Consider the following 8,521-nt stretch of genomic DNA (forward strand, 5'->3'; position numbering starts at 1 on the left):
GGTCAGGAGTTTGAGACCAGCTTGGTTGACATGGTGAAACTCCGTCTCTACTAAAAATAATAAAATTAGCTGGGTGTGGCGGCACACACCTGTAGTCCCAGCTGCTTGGGAGGCTAAGGCAGGAGAATCGTTTGAACCTGGGAGGCAGAGGTTGCAGTGAGTGAAGATTGCACCACCGCCCTCCAGGCTGGGTGACAGAGCAAGACTCCATCTTAAATAAAATAAATGCAATCAAAGCAAGGAGGAAGTAATAAAGATTAGAGTAAAATTAATTATGTAGAAAATAGAGAAAAATCAAAAGCGGAGTCTTTAAAAGGATAAAACTGACAAGACTTTATCTTGTCAGAATAACCAAGGAAAAAATACTCAAATTACTAAGATTAGAAATGAATGTGAGAGCCTGGTGCGGTGGCTCACACCTGTAATCACACTTTGGGAGGCTGAGGCAGGCAGATCACTTGAGCCCAGGAGTTCAAGAACAAGCCTGGGCAACATAGTGAAACCTCATCTCTACAAAAAACACAACAATTAGCCAGGTGTGGTGGCACATACCTGTAATCCCAACTACATGGGGTGCTGAAGCAGGAGGATCACTGGAGCCAAGGAGGTCAAGACTGCAGTGAGTCAGAATCATGACACTGCACTCTAGCCCAGGCAACAGTGAAATGGTGTCTCTAAATGAATTAATATAATAAGAATAAAAAATAAAGAAATGAATGGAGGACATGACTACTCACCTTATTGACCTTCCAGATATAAAAAAGATTATAAGGGAATACTACAGAACAACTCTATGACAACAAATTAGATAACCTAGACGGAATGAATAAGTTCCTAGAAAAATATAAACTAAGAATAAATAGAAAATCTGAATAAACCTGATATAGGAGATTGAATTAGTAATAAGAGAACTTCCCACAAAGAAAAGCTCAAACCAGCTGGGCGAGGTGGCTCACGCCTGTAATCCCTGCACTTTGGGAGGTGGAGGCGGGCGGTTCACGAGGTCAAAAGTTCAAGACCAACCTGGCCAACATGGTGAAACCCCGTCTCTTAAAAAAAGAAAAAAGTAAAAAAAGCTCAAACCTAGATGGCTTTACTGATGAATCCAACCAAGTATATTAAGGAGAATTAGTGCCAATCTTTCAAACTCTTCCAAAAAATAGAAGATGAAAGAACACTTCCCAACTCATTCTGTCAGCATTACTTTAATACTATAACCAAAGACATCACAAGAAAAGAAACACTACAGACCAACATTCCTGATTAATATAGATGCAAAAATCTTAAATAAAAAATGAGCAAACTTGGCTGGGCATGGTAGCTCATGCTTGTAATCTCAGCCCTTTAGGAGGCCTAGATGGGAGGATCACTTGAGCCCAAGAGTTTCAGGTGTTGAGCCATGATTGTGCCACTACACTCCATCACTTGAACTCCTGGGCTCAAAGGATTGGCCTGTCTCAGCCTCCCAGCCTAGACAACAAGGCAAACAAATCAGTCCTTTTTTTTTTTTTGAGACAGAGTCTCGCTCTGTCACCCAGGCTGGAGGGCAGTGGCGTGATTTTGGCTTGCTACAACCTCTCTCTCCCGTGTTCAAGCACTTCTCTGCCTCAGCCTCCTGAGTAGCTGGGATTTCAGGTGCCCACCACCACACCTGGCTAATTTTTGTACTTTTTTTTTTGAAACGGAGTTTTGCTGTTGTTACCCAGACTGGAGTGCAATGGCACAATTTCGGCTCACTGCAACCTCCGCCTCCTGGGTTTAAGCAATTCTCCTGCCTCAGCCTCCCAAGTAGCTGGGACTGCAGGCGCGCACCACCATGCCCAGCTAATTTTTGTATTTTTACTAGAGATGGGGTTTCACCTTGTTGACCAGGATGGTCTCGATCTGTTGACCAGGATGGTCTCGATCTCTTGACCTCGTGATCCACCCGCCTCGGCCTCCCAAAGTGCTGGGATTATAGGCGTGGGCCACCATGCCTGGCCTTAGTTTTTGTACTTTTTTAGTAGAGATGGGATTTCACCATCTTGGCCAGGCTGGTCTTGAACTCCTGACCTCATGATTCACCTGCCTTGGCCTCCCAGTGTTGGGATTACAGGCATGAGCCACCATGCCCAGTGTTTTTGTTTTGTTTTGTTTTTTGAGATGGAGTCTTTCACTGTTGCCTGGGCTGGAGTGCAATGGCACAATCTCAGCTCACCGCAACCTCCACCTCCCGGGTTCAAGTCATTTCCCCTGCTTCAGCCTCCCGAGTAGCTGGGATTTCAGATGTCCGCCACCACACCCGGCTAAATTTTTGTATTTTTAGTAGAGATGGGGTTTCACTATGTTGGCCAGGCTGGTCTTGAACTCCTGACCTTGTGATGCAACCACCTCGGCCTCCCAAAGTGCTGGGATTACAGGTGTGAACCACTGTGGCTTTTTTTTTTTTTTTTGAGACAAGTCTCGTTCTGTCACCCAGGCTGAAGTGCAGTGGCACGAACTACTATGCTCACTGCAACCTTTGCCTCCTGGGTTCAAGAGATTCTCCTGTCTCAGCCTCCTAGGTAGCTGAGATTATAGGCATGTGCCACCATGCCCAATTAATTTTTGTATTTTTAGTAGAGAAGAGGTTTCACCATATTGGCTAGGCTGGCCTCAAGCTCCGGACCTCAGGTGAGCCACCACACCTGCTCTCAATCCTGTTTTAAGGAAAAAAAGGCAAGGCCGGGCGTGGTGGCTCATGAGTATAATCCCAGCACTTTGGGAGGCTGAGGTGGGTGGATCACAAGATCAGGAGTTCAAGACCTGCCTGGCCAACATGGTGAAACCCTGTCTCTACTAAAATACAAAAAATTAGCTTGGCGTGGTGGTGCATGCCTGCAGTCCCAGCCACTCAGGAGGCTGAGGCAGGAGAATCACTTGAACCCGGGAGGTGGAGATTGCAGTGAGCCGAGATTGAGCCACTACACTTCCGCCTGCAGACAGTGAGACCATCTCAACAAAAAAAGGCAAATGGAATTCAGCATTATAGAAAAAAAAGATATACCATGAACAAGGGGATTTAACCCTACGAATGCAAGGCTGGCTTAAATCAAAAGTAAATTAATATGCCATATTAATAGGTTAAAGGACAAAAACTGAGCACTTCAAGAGATGCAGCAGATATATTTTATAAAATCAACACCTGTTCATGAAACAAATATAATACTAGAAATACAAAGTCCCTTCCCCAGCCTAATAAAAGCTATTTTCAAAAAGTCCACAGCTAATATTATATATGATACTTAATGGTAAAAAGGCTGAATTCCTTCCCCTGAAAGATCAAGAAGGCAAAGATGCCTATTTTCGCTTTTATTCAACATTGTACTGGAGGTTCTAGCCAGTGCAATCAGGTGAGAAATAGAAGGCATACATACTAAATAATACCAACAACATGCTTTTCTATGTAGGAAATCCTAGAGAATCCATCAAAAAACAAACACACAAACACAAATAGATTTAATGAGTTTGGTAAGGCTGTAGAATACAAAATCAATATACACAAAATCTAAATACTTTTACAAATAAGTTTAGTAAGTGCACAACTTGAAAACTACAAAACATTGATGAAAGAAAGATATAAAGAAATGGAGAGTTATTTCATTCATGGACTAGAAGACTCAAGATGAACTCAGACCCTTACTTCACAACATACACAACAATTAAATTGAAAAAGAACTGCAGAGCTCAATGAAAGGGCTAAAACCAAAACTCTTGGCAGAAAACAGAAAAGTAAACCTTCATGCTCAAGCAAAAGTGATTTTAAAAATTGGTTGGAGTCCATCAAAATTCAAAACTTTGGTAGTATTAAGAAATCAGCCACCAGGAATAGTGGCCCACACCTGTAATCCCAGCAGTTTGGGAGGCCAAGGTGGGTCGATCACCTGAAGTCAAGAGTTTGAGACCATTGTGGACAACATGGTGAAACCCTGTCTTTGCACAGCAAAAAAAAAATTAGCCAGGTGTGGTGGCAGGCACCTGTAATCCCAGCTGCTCTGGAGGCCAAAGCAGGAGAATTGCTTGGACCTGAGAGGCAGAGGTTGCAGTGATCTGAGATCACACCACTGCACTCCAGCCTGGGCAACCAGAGCAAACCTCCATCTCAAAAACAAAATAGGCTGGGAGCAGTGGCTCACACCTATAATCCCAGCACTTTAGGAGGCCAAGGCCAGTGGATCACTTGAGGTCAGGAGTTCGAGATCAGCCTGACCAACCTGGTGAAACCCTGTCTCTACTAAAAATGCAAAAAATCAGCTGGGCATAGTGGCAGGCGCCTGTAATCCCAGCTACTCTGGAGGCTGAGACAGGAGAATCACTTGAACCTGGGAGGTGGAGGTTGCAGTGAGCTGAGATCGTGCCATTGCACTCCACCCTGGGCAACAAGAGTAAAACTCTGTCTCAAAACAAAACAAAACCCCACACACAATTAAAAGCAGTCCTGGATTAATGTGAGTATTCCTTTTTTTTTTTTTTTGAGATGGAGTTTCACTCTTGTTACCCAGGCTGGAGTGCAATGGCACGATCTTGGCTCACCGCAACCTCTGCCTCCTGGGTTCAGGCAATTCTCCTGCCTCAGCCTCCTGAGTAGCTGGGATTACAGGCATGCACCACCATGCCCAGCTAATTTTTGTATTTTTAGTAGAGATGGGGTTTCACCATGTTGACCAGGATGGTCTTGATCGCTTGACCTCGTGATCCACCCGCCTCGGCCTCCCAAAGTGCTGGGATTACAGGTGTGAGCCACCGAACTGGGCCTGACAACAAAGGAATTAAAACTTCTTTTAGTGAGGAAAAAAAAAATCCTGTGCCTCACCGTGCCCCAAAGTGAAATGAAAATACAAATTACTAACAGCAAAGAATGTAACAAAAAATTAATATGTCTAACAACATGGGAAATGTTTATGATATAAAATTTAAGGGGAAAAATCAGTATAAAATTGAATATACAGTAGAATCTCAAAAGTTTGCCTAGAAGAAAACTCGGAAGGACTAAATGTATCTCCGGGTAATACTTTTATTTTTCCAAATGTATGCAGTGAACACACGTTAATTCTAAAATCATCTTAAAGCTAAAGTTATCTATCCTAATGCCAGAAACCATATGTAGCTTTTTTCTTGAAAAAGGGATGGCAGCTGGGGGCTCGAATCCCCTTTCTCCTGGGAAGGACACTCACGGGTTCCTGGGAGGCAAAGTGGTGGACCAGAAAATGCTCAGCCTTGGCATCACCTCCCCTGGGGTTTCCAAATACTGGACTTCAGTTTCTTCATGGTGAAATGGGGATGCCCACATCCATCTCCCACGAGTTTTCTAAGAATTAAATGAGTCTGGCGGGTTGTAGGTGCTTAACGTAAGATAGTGCCGCCCTCTCTAGTCCAGGTGATAAGTAAAACCCCTAAGGAGCGGATTTTCCAAAATCGGGGCCCCATGCTCAGAAAGCCAAGGGTGCGGTGCTTGCTGCCTCCTTGTGGGAAAGTGGCTCCTTGCCTGGCGGAGTTGGAGGAATAAGTTCTCTGAGAGTAGGGGGACCGTTCCTTCTCCCAGCTCTGCCAAACCCACGTTGGGTGTACTCCCTTAGGGAGCCTGCAGCGGTGCAAATGCGAAGGAAAGCGGGCACGCGAGCTGGAACCTGGGGCGGTGCCTCTGGCGCGTCGCTATCTGGGAGAGCTACATGGAGAAGGCAAGCCACTGAGCACCAGTGCAAACCCGGGAGCTTTGAGAAAGTTTGAGGATCAGAAGAAACCGTCTGGCAGGCAGAGGAAAGGCCGGGGCTCACCTCCTGAGGTTGAGTATCCCCGTCGGAGGGAAGCTGCACCGAGAACCTGGGTCGATTGATTCAGCTTCTACTCCAGGAGCGGCAGAAGTCCCGCCCTGCTTGGTAACTGGCGGTCAACTCCTTCAGGTCACACCTGAGGCAAAAATGCAAGCGAGTGGAAACTTTCTGCCTTCAGGTCAAAATTGGGCGTGAACTCTGCCTTTTTATCTTTTTATCCTTTTTTTTTTTTTTTTTTTTCCATGTCTGGTGGGGAAAAGTAGGTGGTAAATGGACCTTTAAAGCCCCGCAGGCATATCCAATTTCTACTTGGTTAGTGAATGCTTTTCTAAGTCCTAGACCAAGATGGGATCTAGGATAAGAGATTCCACTGCTTTTTGTTGCAAAAGGATTAGTGTCACAGATCCAAAAAAGCAACTCATTTTGTTCTATATTGTGAAAAATTTAAAACACAAAACTAAAAATATTAGTGTTACCTGGGGTTACCGTTTTAGACATCTTTCCTCACCATGTGAGAAAATAGTATCAAAATGTTAAATCGGCTGGGCGCAGATCATCTGAGGCCAGGAGTTAAGAGACCGGCCTGGTTGGCATGGTGAAACCCCATCTCTACTAAAAATGCAAAAATTAAAGAAAAAAAGAGAAAAGTTCCTAGTTTACATGAGGGTTCACTCTCAGTGTTAGGATAATTTCTTTTTTCTTTTTTTTTTTTAATTTTTTTGAGGCGGAGTCTCGCTCCATCACCCAGGCTGGAGTACAGTGGCACCATCTTACCTCAGTGCAATCTCTGCCTCCCAGATTCAAGTGATTCTCCTGCCTCAGCCTCCCAAGTAGCTGGGACTACAGGTGCATGGCACCACTCCCAGCTAATTTGTATTTTTTTTTTTAAAGATGGGGTTTCACCATGATGGCCAGGCCATCATGAACTCCTGACCTCAGGTGATCCACCCACCTCGGCCTCCCAAAGTGCTAGAATTACAGGCATGAGCCACCGAGCCCGGCCCAATATTTTGTATTTTTAATAAAGACGGGTTTTCACTGTGTTAGCCAGGATGGTCTCGATCTCCTGACCTTGTGATCTGCCTGCCTTGGCCTCCCAAAGTGCTGGGATTACAGGCATGAGCCCCCACGCCTGGCCTGGTGTCCACTGTGTTTGATGGATGACTGAAATAATTTTTTTTTTTTTTGAGACAGGGTGTCTGCTTCTTTGCCCAGATGGGAGTGAAGGCACCATTACGGCATTTCAGCTCAAGGTACCTAAACCTGCCTGGCTCAAGTGATTCTCCCACCTCAGCCTCCTGAGTATCTGGGACTAAGCGTACACCACCACACCTGGCTAATTTTAAAACTTTTTTTGTAGAGACAGGGTCTCACTATGTTACCCAGACTGGTGTTGAACTTCTGGGCTCAAGAGATCTTCCACCTAAGCCTCCTAAATTGTTGAGGTATGAGCCACCCCTCCTGGCCTAAACTGAAATTTGTTCAGATAACTCAAAGACCCGAATCAAAGTAGTGTACTCGCAGCCAGTTTGAACCCCTGGAGTAGTATGCCCAGCCACAGAGCCAGGCTGCAATGATGGTAATGCGTTAGGAATCAATTCAATTTATTTCCTTAGCTCTAAAACTATGGCAGGCCAGTCACTGTGGTTTATATGCCTGTAATCCCTGAACTGTGGGAGACCGAGGCAGGAGTTGGAGACCAGCCCAGCAACATAGGGAGGTCTTGTCTTTACTAAAACATTAGCCTGGTGTGGGGGCCCAAACCTGTAGTCCCAACTATTCAGAGGGTTGTGGCCAGAGTATCTATTGAGTCTAACAGATCAAAGCTGCAGTGAGCAGAGATCGCACCACTGCACTCCAGCCTCGGTGACAGAGGTCGAAAACAAAACAAAACAAAAAAAACTACAGCAAACATTCAGAAGACTGTGTAGACCAATGAATGTCTCTCAAGCCAGTGATTTTTTTTCTCTTTATTTTTCACACCGGGCAGGAAGTGTGCCCATTTCATAACAAGGTTTGAGGAAGGTACATTTGACACAGGACCATGAAAACCCAATCACACTTATGACCTACAAAAGGATAGAGTCAATGATCTTTAAGCTGTGGCCATTAAATACGTTTTGTGAGCTGAGTGTGGCTCAAGCCTGTAATCCCAGCACTATGGAATCTGGAGGTGGGAGGATCACTTGAGTCCAGGAGTTTGAGACCAGCCTTGGCAATATACTGGGACTCTGTCTCTATTAATTTTTTTTATTAATTTTGTGGCTTACAACCATTTAAAAAACTAAAATAAGCTTAAATATATCAAAATGCTGCTTACATATTAAGGATAAATGCTGTTTCGTCAATCTGTTCTTTCAAGATTTTTATGTGTGGATTGGGTCACCTTGTAATAGTGACTTAGCTTTATGGGTCACAGTTAAAACATTTCTGGTGCAGTGGCTGGAGTCTGTAATCCCAGCACTTTGGGAAACGGAGGCAGGAAGATCACTTGAAGCCAGAAGCCAGGAATTCAAAACCAGCCTGAGCAACACAGCAACACCACATCTCTTTAAAAAGGGGAATAAAAAAAGGTTTCCAAGGCACTGAGATGCCAGGAACCTGAGGTGGGTGTGCAGTAGGGGCAGGAGCAAAGTGGGAGTTTGGGAGAAGTTCCACGCCTAGAAAGGAATACACCAGACCGGGCGCGGTGGCTCACGTCTGTAATCTCAGCACGTTGGAAGGCTGAGGCG

The 8,521-nt window shown here is 44.9% G+C and overlaps 1 non-coding gene across 1 annotated transcript; it reads right to left on the reverse strand.

Annotated features, from left to right (window-relative positions):
- Positions 1-7,769: 7,769 nt before the first annotated feature.
- LOC118153404 (small nucleolar RNA U13) lies at positions 7,770-7,870 on the reverse strand. Its single transcript, XR_004742640.1, has one exon. It is a non-coding gene; the product is annotated as a small nucleolar RNA U13 (small nucleolar RNA).
- Between the last annotated feature and the right edge of the window lie 651 nt (positions 7,871-8,521).

Source organism: Callithrix jacchus, chromosome 4, assembly GCF_049354715.1.
Source record: "Callithrix jacchus isolate 240 chromosome 4, calJac240_pri, whole genome shotgun sequence".
NCBI lineage: Eukaryota > Metazoa > Chordata > Mammalia > Primates > Cebidae > Callithrix > Callithrix jacchus.